Below are 15,074 nucleotides of genomic sequence, written 5' to 3'. Positions count from 1 at the left end.
AAAGGGATTACATTTGGAATTCTTGCAATTAAAAGAAAAAAAAAACAGTGAAAATGATTACTTCTTCCTCTCTTCCCTTGGGACACTCAAAGCAAGTTACAAGATTACATATCATACCATCTGCAGCAAGTGGCAGAGAGTTAGGTTTCCACGTTGGCTGTAGAACTACATGCTCTCGGTTTGCTTCATTCCCACTGTGAGAGCCATAGGATGGGGTCAGCACCAAGAGAAACAACCATCATCTGGATAATAGTGGTAAATAGACCCACGATGCATTTCATCACGGCCATCGTACATGGAAAGTGATAAGGCCATGTTTCTCGTAGGGGTTGGTTGTGTCATTCTCGTGGATTGCAGTGGGAATGAGGCATGTGGCCATGATGAGGACCTGAGTGCCATTCCTTCTCTCCACACTGTGCTTTGCACATGAGATGGCATGTAATGAACACGTGTCCCTAAGCTGTATTTTGCTGGCACTGCTTAGGGCTGCAGTACACTGCAATAAAACTTACGATTCCAGAGGTAACTTTACAAAGACCCCATAAATGAATATTCATCTGAAGCAAACGGGTGTCATTCCACTGCCTTCCATTTACACCTCCCTCTTCACAGCTCTGCACCGGGATCAATAGGCCACTTCCAGCTTTCTTGTTAGGCCAGCGGAGAGCTGATCGCTCCAACACAAAGAGAACCAGGGAAATGGCACAAGAAATCCTCTTGGATTAGAGCCGTGTATCGATTGCAGCAGGAACAGAGAGTGGATTGCAGAGAGGAATCAGTAGGTTTCAAAGACTGAGACTCCCAAAGACTGATGGGCAGGGATCATGTTGAAGGTCTGCAGAATGCTGGACTTTTTGCTCAAAATGGTCATTCTGGCACATTGGGCAGTGGATAGGGGCTCTGAGCAAAATGGTCAAGCTGTAGGTGTTCATTGCAGCAGAGTTGGACTTGGTGACCTGTAAGGGTCCCTTCCAACTCACGTGATTCTATGATTCTATGAGCTATTAGGGGTAAACTCCAGATTCCTTCTCTCCATCTTATTCCAATACACATCCATCCTGACAACAGCAGTGAAGAGCCAACATCTCACACGGAAGTCAGTGGAGCTAAGAAACTGGCCTTGCTGAGTCAACTGTTTATATATGTCATTCTGGACAACTGCACATTTTAATCCCACTTGAATTTTGCTAAGACTTAGAATTTTCAAGCTTCTTAACTAGTTTTTAGAGTCTCTCCCAGACCAAAACTTGCCGAATGAGAGGGACCAGCAAAACAGGGACTTTATTTTCTTTCTAATCTCTTCTTTGCAGCCACTGGTGTGGAAACAAGAAGCTTTTCTTAGCCCTTTTTTTTTTTTTTTTCTGATAGACTTTTATGCTGGGAAAGAGGTTGTTTTGTTTTTTTATGCTTACTGTGACTCAGATTTGTACACACCAGAAAGTGACTGACTCTGCATAATAAATTGGAGGTGACCTAAAAACAACAACAGATAAGCTACAGTTTCTTGGGAGTTCAAAAAACATATGCTCAAAAAACCTGTTTGTCTGTACATCAACAGCTCGTTCTATTTGCCAAGGAACTGCATGTACACTTCTGCTTTGTCAAAAGTACACTATGTGTGCTGGTGACAGGAGGAGGCACTTCAGCTCCAAAATGCTGCCAAGTATCGTTGTCCATTGGGGAGATTCTCCTCTCCCTTTCCTCTCCTTCTTTCTCCTTCTCCTTCTCTTCCCTCTTCCCTCTTCTTTGTTCTCTTTCTCATCCTATCTGCACCTCTCCCTCTTTTTTCTCCTCATTACCTTACCCAGGAAACCTCCCCATCACATTTTTGCTCCAAGCCCTACAAGAGTTGTGCTTTGGTCTGCCCCTTCCTGGAAGAGGCAGAAGCAGAAAGTGTAATTAAGGCCTTTTAGTGCCAGGAGCTTATTTTGAATATAAATATGTATTCAAGATCACACGAAAATAAAAAGAGAGAAGAAGATTCCAGTCACCATCCAGAGGAATATACTGGAACACATGGGCCAATCTTAGAATGGGCCAGGTTGGAAGGGACCTTAAAGAGTCACTGAGTTCCATCTTCTCTGGATTCAAGTGGGAAAAGTGATACAGGGTGCTCTATGCACAGGGATCAATTTCAGATTTCAGCGGGGATATTTACATTTCTGACTTGTTAACCACTGAGGAGCCCAGTGCTTAACAAGGTGATGAGTCCCTCAGCGTCATGCATGAGCAGCGATAGCAGCAAAATGGCATGAGAAGGCAGCAGTCATGGTGTAGAAATACCAAAGATTGGGAGACCAGCTTGTGCATGTAAAGGTAGGCATTGTTAACAGGGGTATTAAGTTCTAGTGGATATAAAATGCTTAATTAATATTAAACCCATAGTTAATATAATCTAATTTAAATACAGAATTGGTTTGAGTTGTGATTTGAAGCAATAACGACTACTGTGAAAGCCGAGGAGATGGAGTTGCTGTTTTGGCTCAGAAAGTTTAATGTGAAATGAAATACAGATAGCCTCTTTCCCCAGGACTTTTTGCCTCTGGTTGCAACAGTCTGGTTCAGGAATGTCTATTAATGTTAAATAATACACTTGGGTGACTTTCGTAGGTGGAAACCAGAGCAGATTTCAAAAGGCTCCAAGGGAGGCCTTTCATAAAGGAAACAAATAATTACACATTGTTTTATTTATTTTCTTATGTTTTTACCTTATTTGCGTCCAAGCAACTTTAAATAGGCTCGCTTTGTTTGTCCATACTGGAGCAATATAAGCTGGGAATTTGGCAGCAGCCCAGCTCCTGGCACACACTGCCAATAAAAGCTCGCCGAGTGAGTACAAAAAAATAAAATCACACAGTATCGTTTTTAACTTTGATTAAGTTGTGCTAAACTGCTCCAAAGGAGGTAACGGCCAGCTCCGAGGGGTTAGGAGCAGTGTGGGATGTGAAGGATGTTTATCTTGCAAGTGTTTGCCTTGTGCTAAGTAGTCCCCACTGCTGGAAGCACTTTGTGAAGAGCTCACTATTGGGAGAGTTTGGGGAATAAACACTGCAACAACAGGAACAAACAAAAACCTTTGTACACATGTAACAAGCTGCTGTCCAATAATAAAGCTGCAGATGCTCTAAAATGCTCCCTACCATCCAGCAGTGGGGCTGCCTTAGGTTTGCCAACAAGCAGCTGAGCGATGCCAAGGACTGTGGTCCTTCAGCCCTCACATTGGTTCCTGATTGATACTGTGATGCCTCTTTGGGCGTTACCTGTGGGTACGCATTCAGCAACCAGCAGAAGAGCTGTCAGCCTTTGGATGGTTCATATTTACATTGTCTTTAGGACACAGGGTCTTCCTGCAGTGCCGGGGATGTTGGGGTCAGGCTGTTCCCACTCTGTGCCCAGCAGGACCATGGTCTAAGATTGCATCCTCCTGGTCTTGTCCGTCTCCTTGGAACAGAATCATGCAATCATTAAGGTTGGAAAAGACCTGTAAGATCATCTGGTTCAACAGTCAGCCCATCCCCACCATGCCCACTAAGCATGTCCACAGGTGCCACATGTCCACCGTTCTTCAATACCTCCAGGGATGGTGACTCCACCACCTCCCTGAGCAGCCTGTTCCAATGCATTAACACTCTTGCTGAGAATAGATTTCTCCTAATATCCAACCTGAACCTCCCTTGGTGCAACTTGAGGCCATTACCTCTTGTCTTATCCTTGCCTAACTTCTCACATGGAAGGGCTAGCTGGGGACACAATGCAGGTCTCTTTCCCTTGTTTTGTTGTGCAGAACCTTGTTACTTCTTTTCTTTCCTGCATCACTGCAGTGCCCTGTGACGGAATGTTCCCCAGCTCATCTCCTCATTGTGGTTCTAGATGCCCTGCACTTGAGGCTGTGTAATTGTCCAACTCAAGTGGTGCAGATTGCATCCATTCCTTGGGTGTATCTGCTAGCTTTGTTGTTTGGAGGCTTAGCTCCACTACCCTCAGTAATTCCTCCTGAAAGGCTTGGGTCTCACAGAGAGTGCTCTCTCAAGCCAGGAAGCGTTTGTGCTTCCCAACTTATGGGCAGATGCCAAGTTCTCAGCTGTGAAGCAGAAGTCTCTCCTCCATCCTCCTCCATCCCTTGGTTTGAAATGAAAAAAAAAAAAAAAAAAAAGAAAAGGAGAAAACCCAAACAATAGTATTTCTCCACATTCTTCTGGTTGCTGGAGTTCCAGTGCTCATCAGATGACTCCTCAGCCTTCACATTCCTTTGGACATCATTCTTAGCAGTCATACCACACTCAATTCTTATGCTTTTCTCCATGGCGAGACAGAAAAATCAGTTTTGTCTGCATTTTCCCCGCTTTATCCCATCATCATCTCTGTTCTACACTCTGTGCTTGCTTCCACATTGGTCTGAAGTTTTTTTTTCCTTTGGAAATCCATCCCTCCCAGGAGTCTTGGCACCGTTTTGCTTGGTTTCCACATGGCTTGCCTGCTAACACGCAGCTCCTGAGCAGCTCTGGCCCGACCTCTGTCATCACGTTTCACAGACCACATGCTGATGTAACTTACGTGCTTTACCCTGGAGATTTCTCTCTCTCTCTTTTTTTTTTTTTTGTTAACTCAAAGTGAAGAGTAAAACCTGTGGTGAAGACATGGATTATAACTGGAGATATGTTTTGCCTTTCTGCATGTAGTATGGGCACAGCCGCAGCACTCCAAGTGGGGCTGCAGTTCTGACCTTGCGTCAGGAGCTTCCCCATAGATGGGGCACATTTTGATGGCAGCAAAGGAGTATTTTGGGGCCAGCAAGGTCCTGAACAACCTCTGCTCTAGGACAAGAGGTAATGGCCTCAAGATGCACCAGGGAAGGTTCAGGTTGGATATTAGGAACAATTTTTTCTGGTCAGATGCTGGAACAGGCTGCACCGGGAGCTGGTGGAATCACCGTCCCTGGAGATGTTTAAGAACCATAGAGATGTGGCAGTGAGGGGCCTGGTTAGTAAGCATGGTGGGGGTGGGCTGATGGTTGAACTAGCTGATCTTAGAGGTCTTTTCCAACCTTAATGATTCAGCTCATTATCTTATCGCTTATATAAACTCCTGTCATTGCAAATAGGGAATGGCTGTGCCTACCCTTCTTCTTCTGGGCTGAGTCAGGTCTGATTTAGCCCTAATTTCATATCTTAGATTACCTAAACTGACCTAATCTTGCTTTGTGTTTGTGATTTTTTTGTTTGTTTGTTTATTTGTTTTTATTTATTGTCTTAGCTGTGAAGGAGAAAGCTCATTTCATTTATCTCTGCCTATTCCTGTTTACTTGACACTTCATCCATTGGCCAGCTCTGATCTGGCTCTGTAGCCGAGCAGATTGGTCTCCAGGTTTATTGGCTTAGGACTCTGCACTAATGCCCATCCTTGAGAGCTCTGCACCTCTGCAGACACTACTGTAACGTTAAGCCAAGAAAATTACTGCTGAATCATTATAGGCAAAACACCTCCAGGAACAGTGATTCCATCACTTCCTTGGGCAGCCTGTTCCAATGCATTACCGTTCATTCTGAGTAGAGCCAAAGAAACTACAGGAAAATAATAAGAATATTAAAAAAATAAGTAAAGAATGAAATTAAGACAGTGCCCTCCGATGGACATGGGGAAGGAGAGAAGGTTGCTTAGACAAGACAGGGCACAGATGTCTGACCATCTTGGTGTTGCCGGTCAGTCCGACTGGAGGCCTGCCAGCTGAGAGATGAAGATGACACCTAACATAAAAAAAATCATCAAGATACTGTAAATGCAAAATTCTTCTCATGTTGGAGCACTGAGGAGAGCAGAGATGTTTGCTTTCATTGATTTGCTTTATGAAAACCAACAGGTTTTCTCTGGCTGCTCCTGAGCTCTTCTCTAACACATCTGAAAACAGAAAATAAACCAACCAACCATTTCTAAGGGAACAGACAGTGTTGGGCAACAAGCCTGTCAGCTCTCAATGTGTTTCCATTGACTTTCACATATTTTTGTCTTGTTTCTGTTGGCTTGTGCTATAATTTAGACACTTGCTTTTCTTTGGGTAAGTTTTAAATAGAACTAAAATCCGATGACACTCTGCTGTGTAGACTTGAGCCTGGCTAAACTTTGTAGGATCTTTACCTCTACTATTTCTGTCTCCTGCACAGTAGCATTGGTTGAAAGTTATTTTATAGTACGTGGGACCTTGTTTGTATTTGCTGTGTTTTCTCTTGCAGAAAGGCCAGGAGAAGGGATCTACCAGCACAGGTTGGCGAGTAGTATTTTTGTGTGCTGGTTTGTCTGTTTTCAGTAGAGGTAGATGGGATGTTCCTCTTGCTGGGTGTTTATTTTGATGAATGTTACAAACAGCACCTAGTCAGGTTGTGGCTATGAGGATTTCCAAACTACCATCCCATGAATACTTTAAACTATAACCTATGAGAAACATGCCCTCCTTTGCACCCACACCCCTCCCATCACAATTTGGGGTTCTTCTCATTGTGTGTTTTTGAGGCTTTTCAGCTCCACCATGATGTCTCAAAAGCATTCAGCCTGATCTAAGAGTCTCACCTGCCCACTTGGCTGCAGGGTTACAGCTTGAGGAGCAGAGCCCAAGTGCTGTTTCAAGGTCCATGTGAAAGTAATGAGAAAAGGAACAGAGAGCAGCCATGAACCCAATGCCAATCTGCAAGACAGAAAATCTGGCACACTGACCCACCTTGCCACCCTTTTCCTTCTCATGTCCTCATGCATCTGCAGCAGCATCACTGAGGAATGCTGTCCTGGGGTCCTTGGAGACACTCTAATCCCACCCGGATTCTTCAAACAGCCATGAGATTTCTACCATTGAAACAAAGCCAGACTCTGCATATACCTGTATATGATAAACCATAGAGCAAGCTTTCCTATGTATGCATCTCTAAAGTATATGCAAATATGTATTTCCAGCCATCCTGACTCACTATAGGGCAGAAGGCTTGAAGAGCCATGGCTTGGCTTGTTCAAGTGCACAAGGCTGAATACCCCTGTGTTATTACAGCTCCCCCTTAAAGGAGAAGATTAGCACTCCATTTAGCAGCTCTTTATGTGACAACACACTATAAATTAAATTCAGCATAGAGAAAAGTGTATACCTCCAGGCCTAGTCTCTGAGCCTTCTTACTTGGTGTAGAGCAATATCCCAAATCAATACGTAATAAGGACTCTAGGCTTTGCCACAATTAAATCATCTTCAGGTTTGAGCTGTGACTCAAGACAGAAACCTCTGGAGCTTTCCACTTCCTCCTGAATAAAGCTCCAGAAAGATGTGAGAATAGGTTATAATGGGGAAAATGTGCCAAAGTGCTTATTTTCCAGGCAAACATTTCAATCTGATGAGCAGAGCCTGTATAGGAGGTGGGGAAGATTCGGAACCCAGTTTCTCACCTCTCTTCTTGCACTTGAAAGAGCGTTCCGAAGGACAGAAGCCTTCATAGTTCTGCCTGTAGATCCATTCTGAGACAAACCCCCTCAAGAGAGGTTATCTCAAGGCTGCCTGCTGCAGGCTTTCCTATCACTTTGTGGGAAGTATCTGCTAGACTAGCTGGACCCTGGGTGCTAAGTTCCTGTTATCTGAGTTGGGGAAGCCAGGGCAGCTCATTAAAACAAGAGGATGAACAAGGAAGGGGGACACAGCCCATCTTTGGTTGTGGTTCACAGCTGCTGTCCTCAGTGGCAGCAAGTGGAAGACTAGGCTCTGAGTCATGAATCACGGCATGGGTGTGAAGGAACATTTCAGTTCTTCTAAACCTCCTTCATTAAGGTGTCCTCTACAGACTGCATCGCCTGTGATGGTATCTGCAGTGCTGCTTGGAAACCAGGGATGGGAAAACTGGCAAGGTCCCCAGCTCCTCTGCATGGGGAGGAGCACATCTTTCATCTGCGTCAGAGCCATCAGCCAAGGGAGTGTGTGAGGAGAACTTAAGCATTTGGTGCACTGTAATTGTAACAAAAGCAGTCAGTGACCTGGACCCAAGTGTGAGCCCAGATGTGTGTGGTCATAAGGGATGCACCTCTGAGGCCCTTGTAGTTATGAGCAAGGCAGAGATCGAAGACATGTCTTCCACAAACTGCAGAGACTGCATCCAGCTTATATCCTGGGATGGCAGCTGCAGTTCCTCAGGTGCAGAGGCAGAGTGGAAATCTGACCCAGTGGTAACAAAGCAGCACATGCATATGTGTACCCATGCGTAGGGTTAGCAGTTTCAGGCACTTTATAGTGCTGCCCAAGAAGGTGGTCACTGCACACAGGCATTGAAATGCCCATTATTTATCACTGCAGCTTTGCTCAGCCAAGGAGAAATGGGAGCAGAATTTTATTTCTACCTCTTGTTAAAAGGGCACACTGCAGTCACTCAGAAGGGCTCTGGTGTTGGCAAAGGAGGTAGTGTTGATTATGCTGTGATATAGAGGTCAGGATCTGTTCCATTATCTGCCTTTATATTTTGATTGAAATTTCAAAGCCTTTGAAAAGCAGGTTAATCTTTGATATAATACTTGCTCTCGTAAATTGTTTCACATGTGTTTTAAACTGGGCTGTAAAAGAAATGTATAAATTTCAGTCCACCCTAGATTCAGCTGCAATTAACATCTCTATTGCTGTGCTGATTTATTCCTGTACAGTCCCTTACTACTCAGACACACAGAGTGAATGAGACCAACGTGGTGTGGTCCTGGCTTCATCATCTCCCAATGGATCTCTGCTCTCTCCTCCCAGGAGCTCTGCTTTGGCTTTGCAGTTGTGGCTCCAGGACCTGGTTGTTGTTGCTGCTGCTGTGGACCTGAGAGCACACAGCATATGACAGCATCGTCCAGGGTGTTCAGAGCATCAGCTCAACAGCACGAGAGAATTTAATCCAAACTGTCTACATGGGACACAGCTCTTAGTTCAGGTTGTCTTTCTGTGCTTTGGCATTATGTCAGAAGCCACAGAGAGCCATGGGCTGGGATGGGAGCTGTCCTGGTCCCATCAAGGTTACTGGCATGGATGTACAGACAAGGTACAATGGGATCCAACTCAGCTGTTGCCAGCACAGCAGACCCCTTCTTTGGAGGAGTGGAAGAAAGAGGAGACAAAATCCAATGAATCCAACCCCTGGGTTCACTGGTCCATGGCTTCTGTAACAACAAAGCGAAACACATATTTGTTGCAAAACCAGACAGGATAGATTGGGACATTTTGTTCTGGTGACTTTTCTTCTCTTTTCTTCTCTTTTCTTCTCTTTTCTTCTCTTTTCTTTTTTCTTCCCTTCCCTTCCCTTCCCTTCCCTTCCCTTCCCTTCCCTTCCCTTCCCTTCCCTTCCCTTCCCTTCCCTTCCCTTCCCTTCCCTTCCCTTCCCTTCCCTTCCCTTCCCTTCCCTTCCCTTCCCTTCCCTTCCCTTCCCTTCCCTTCCCTTCCCTTCCCTTCCCTTCCCTTCCCTTCCCTTCCCTTCCCTTCCCTTCCCTTCCCTTCCCTTCCCTTCCCTTCCCTTCCCTTCCCTTCCCTTCCCTTCCCTCCCCTCCCCTCCCCTCCCCTCCCCTCCCCTCCCCTCCCCTCCCCTCCCCTCCCCTCCCCTTCCCTAAGAGTGTGTATGTCCATCCACATCATCCTCCTATCATTCTGTGTGTATCGTGATGCAGATGTCCACAGCTGCTGTCCTCAGCCATGGCACGTAGCACCAGGGCCAGGCAGGGTTGTCCTTTCCTATACAAACCTCAGAGTTTTGGCCATCCCATTCTTCAGGATGTAACATTTCCAGCTCATGCTGGGAAAGAATCACAGCACCCCCTGCTCATTTCTAGGACACTGGGTGCCCAGATGGCTGAAGGCCTCAAAGGACAGTCTGGTGAGCTTAAAGTGATGGGGCATCAGGAAGGGCTTCTCCCTAGATCTGTGTGTATGAGGTGTGTCTCAGAGCTTTATCTTTCAAATTGCTATCTGTTGCAGAGAAGCCATGCCATGGGCTGCTCCTACTTTCTTCCAGCAGCATGTTAGTGTGATTTTGTACAGTTTTCTGCTGTGGGTTAAAAGTTTGCTCTGTTAGTCGCCTTTGGAAGTGCTCCACAGCACCAACACGTCATGGAACCTTGTTCTGCACTGGATGGCTGTTTATTGAACACTGAACCCAGTGACTCTCTTTGTTTGCCCCTGAGGAAGTAGCAATGACCCTACTGTTGGCCAGGCAATCAGAAGCAGTGGCTGCAGTGCTCCTGGCTCTGTTGCCAGCTGTCTTTGTACCTCTGTCCAAGCTGCTTCTCAGCTTGTGCATGATGGAAGCACTCTACAAGCCTGGTAACCCTACTACCTGATTAGCTTCCTACTCCAAATACAAGCAGTACTACCCGGGAACAACATATCAGCAGATAACACGTTTAGCCAGAAAATCACATCCTTTTGCCACCAAGGGTACAAAACTTTGTAATAAAGCTCCCTGCTTTTATTACAGTACACCAACTGTATATGGCTGCACATTACCCTTTCCAGCCCCAGGGATGCTGTTCAGTTTTCTGCCTTCTCTCTTTCACCCTAACGTGTGTAAATTATTTGTGCCGCTGTTTTACTTCTCGGCTGCTGATGGAAAAGAGGGGGGGCATTGCTGCAGGCTGCAGTGTGGGAGCTGGCTGTAGGTGGTGCTGCTGGCCCACGAAATCAAAGCTGGGCTCTATTTGCTGGTCGTAGAAGCTGCAGTAAAAGCAGCTTTTAATCGAGGAAGTCGGGGACTGAGAAAACCAGGGCAGCTCGGAGATCTCGGAGCACCTTGATGGGTAGATGCTGAGCCCCGGTGCCAAAAGATGATGTGTTGAAAATGGGGTGGAGAGAGACAGTGCGGAGTGATGGACGACCACCGGGGTGTTCAGGGGCACTGAGAACGTTGAGACGTTCTCAATCTGCAGAGCCATACCTGCCTGTGTTGAAACAAGATTGGGCTGCACTCAGGCAAGTCCTTCTTGGGCAAAGAGTAGATGCTCTGGCAGGAGACATAAGGTGCCAGAGATAAGGAATAGCCGAACATCAGAGACATTTCTTCCTAATCCCCAATTTAAGCCATGAGGATTTTGACTGCTTCCAAAGCTCTTGGTTCTTGTTTAATACTGGCTATTAAGACCACCTAATACTGTTTGCCACAGATACAAGCAATTCTATTGTGGATTCCTATGAGATTTGTTGGCTACGAGCAGAAAATCACTGGCAATTGAATTGTCATGGCTTAATGAATTACCACTTCGCTGATGAGCCATGACCACTGGCCCTTCAGGAGCCCTTAGCCCTTCAGTTGTCCAGCAGAGCTCAGCAGCACAATTTACTGAGATTTAATCTCCATTTACAGAAAGGTAACACCTTCCCCAGTGCCAAACACTGTTTCAGTGTCACACAACCTGCTAGAGAATGAGCCATGAGCTGCTCATAACCAGAGTTAGAATCACAGAATGATGGAATCATTAAGGTTGCAAAAGACCTCAGAGGCCACCATTCCAACCATCTACCTATCACAGATATTGCCTACTGACCATATCCCTAAGTACCACATCTCCACGTTTCTTGAACACCTCCAGGGATGGTGACTCCACCACCTCCATGGCCATCCCGTTTCAGTGCCTGACTGCTCTTACAGAGAATAAATTTTTCCTAATATCCAACCATCAGTTACAAGGCATCAGTGAATTTCACAGATCAATTAGACACTACTTTACGTGTTTCCTAATTATGGTAATGCCTGCAGCTGGCCAGGTGCCTCCAGTGTTCCTGTAACCTCTTAACCCAAGAAAGATCCACAATGACCACTCAAAGTCTTGGATTTGACTGCCGTGATGTGCCAGCAGGCTTTCTGACCCTAAATGCCTTCCCAGCGCTACCCAACCTCATTCCTTTATGAGTAGAGATGATTGTGGAACAGCCCTTGGAGCCCTTCACCTCTCCTGAGCATGGATCCAATATTTATGCCACTGCAGTAACAGTTTGGGATGGTTTGGATTGGGCATTTTTTGTCACATGGCATGAGGAATGCTAGGTAATGCTGAACCTTCAGAGCTGCATCCTTATTTAAAGGCTGGCAGCACTCCAAAAGTCTTGAATAAACACCTTCATTGGTCCCTTCAAGTAATTCAAGAAAACCTGCACTCCTTGACTCCATTTCAGGCTTGCAAAGACTTTTTCTTCTTTGCCTTCCCTCTCTTGGAGGAAGTTTATATCAGACTACTGCTGAAATTCAAGATCCCTCATCTGCCTCACCCCCTAAAACAGAGGAACAAAAGCGGTATTAAAGACACCGAACATGCAAATAATGGAATGTTTTCATATGCAGAAGAACGGTTGCTTTTAGTAACTCATCCTAGAACACGACAGCATTAGAGGTTTTGGAATGAGGGCCTCCCAAAAGCATCAATAAAGGGAAAAGGTCCAAAAAAGTAAGCTAAACAGAGCTGCTGCCTGAATATAGCCTTTCATTCGGTTGTCCCCACACAGTTTCAGGCTCATTTTGGAGGGCTTTTTTTTTTTTTTTTTTTTTGATAAATGATGGAATTTGTGTTTTTTGGCCCCCATTCAGGAGTTTATATTTTCCTTCTATAATTTCTTTAAACATTTAATTTCCTACATTAGCTGACGGTCTCTTGCATCTGCCGGAAAATTAGTTCTGGTGCTTCTGTGCCTGTACTGAGAATTTATTTTTTTATTTTAGTTTTTGAAGCTACAGTGAGAGTGAACCCACCTACAGCTTGATGCTGTCTTGGTACATGGCCTCAGCTCTGCAGATGATGTAGAAGGATATGACAGATAAAAAGCAATTTGAGCCAACGGGCTCTGCTGTTGAACTGTCAGAGAAGCTTCTGTTGGGCTGTAATACCACGGCCATCTCCAACGTAGCTGAGCTTAGATGTAACAAATACGTGGAAAGCAAAGCTTTTTTTTTTTTTTTTTTGGCAGATGCTACTTGTAGAACTGATTGCTTTGAGGTACTGGTGCAGTTCTGAATGGTTGTGAGTGTGCAACACAGAGCAGTATTCCCTACAGGGCTCCTTGTTCCTCCTCCAGCTTTTGTGGCCTTCTTCCCAGTGCTGCCTCCTCAAACCTTGTTTCAGGCCAGTGCTCCCTATGGTTATGGAGACATCACATCTGAAAAGCAGCAAAGACGAATTGCAAAAATGAATCACAGAAACGAATATGAGAAAGTATTTTACCTAGTGTCATTTAGGCCTCCAGGGAAACATGGCTTAAGCATGGAAGCACAAAGAAAACACTGAGCATCACTGGGAGAGAGGCTATGGAAAGGCCAGTAGTAGAAGTAAGTGTGTTTGGATGTTTCTTCTTGGAGTTTGTGAGGGGATGATGCATCTGTAAATCCTGATTCCCACAGTCTTGAGGAATGACATACATTTCAGAAGCATCTTGAGGGACATGGTTTAGCGAGAACCATTGGTGATGGGTGAATGGTTGGACTGGATGATCCTGTGGGTCTTTTCCAACCTTAGAGATCCTATGATTCTATGATTCTATCTTTTAGATTTCTGTTGTCTTCATGAGATGGAAGATTTTTTTGGAGTCAAAAGCAAAGAACCCAGTGCCACAAACATATATCTGTGCTCATTCAGGAGAGGGCGGTACTTGGTTCTATTGCTCCAATGTCAGCAAATAACTCCTGACAACTCGGCTCCATCAGCTCGTACTGGGCAGTGATGCAAAATAACAGGATTTGTCCCAAGTTAGATAAGTTGTACATAATTTCAAGATTACTGTAAGGCAGAGAAATCATCATTTCCTTGATAATTGGCTGGAAAGAGAGGCACGTGCATCAGTCTTTTGCAGAACAGAGGACTGAGACTTCTTGGCACTATGGCAATGAAAAAGAGAGGAAGTCCTGGCCTGATGTAGGATAGGACATCTGAATGGGCAGATCTCACAGCAGTGAGACCTGCTGAACCCACCCTGTCAGCAAATCAGGTGCTTTTTGGCCAGATTACAGCATTTATAGAGTTTAGGTCCAGTAAGGAGAGTCTGCTCTTACAAATAGTTCTAGTTCTTGTAACAATCTGAGCCTGCTACCATAGTATCCAAGGAAGCCTAATCTGGTTTGAATTAGCATACCATTACAAGAGATAGAGGCTCTCTCCGAATTGCTATCAGCTGAGATTTGCTACAGTAGATGTATTTCCCAGACTCTTCCCTAAGAAAAAGCTTCCACTGATTTGACCAGAGAATGTGTCATGTCTTGTTGGAAAACTTAACTAATTCTCATTGTTTATTAAGCCCACAACGTAACAGTGTATTTGTGACCATGGAGAATGTGTACCAGAATCTTCCTATGTGCTGGAAATACTGGGAAGAGCAAAACTTGTTTATACATGGAAAGAATGCCTGCAAGAGATGCATGGAGGGCTGCAGGCTGCAGCAGGCCGCACCTTTCACAGGGCGAAGGCCTGTCTTTGGGACAAAACAATTGCCTTTTGGAAGAACTCTGCCCAATGCATCATTTCCAGCCATTGGCACGATGCATCCTTGCAGCCTGTGACATGTTGACATATGAGTTACAGTGGAAATTAAACCTGTTACTCCAGAAAGTAAGTTCATGGTAAATGAGAGGCGGTGATCCTACCTCAATAGATTGGGATTTCTTGACCTGCCAGGAAACCCATAGGAATGCAACACTGATTTATTTCCAGCCAAGCTCCCAGGAGCTCTGCAAAAGGCTTGGACTACCCTTGTGGCTGAGCTAGAAGCCAGAAAACCAATTTGTAGGGTGCCTTTGGCTGCCTGTGTAACTTCTACCTATGGGGAGTCCTTAGAGGAAGCAATGGGCATGTCAGCCTTCATGCTCTGCCCCAGACAGAGCCCATTCCTGCAGGAAAAACCTTGTACAGAGCTCTAGGATGCAGATCATGGGCTTCTCTCCTTCCTCTGCCAAAAGCTCCACTCTTTTCCATGTTTTTTTTTGTTTGTTTGTTTGTTTGTTTTTTTTACTCTGAGCAATGGATTCATGGTCCTTTCCTATTGAAGGCTGAATTTCATCTCTTTCCCTTCTGCACAATGGGCTAGTTGTCTCCTCCATACTCCTCTCGTTCATCAGGCTGGT

The sequence above is a fragment of the Gallus gallus genome, chromosome 4, assembly GCF_016699485.2.
Source record: "Gallus gallus isolate bGalGal1 chromosome 4, bGalGal1.mat.broiler.GRCg7b, whole genome shotgun sequence".
In the NCBI taxonomy this organism is placed as follows: domain Eukaryota; kingdom Metazoa; phylum Chordata; class Aves; order Galliformes; family Phasianidae; genus Gallus; species Gallus gallus.
The sequence above is the reverse complement of the archived record's forward strand: the minus strand, read 5'-3'. Positions refer to the sequence as shown.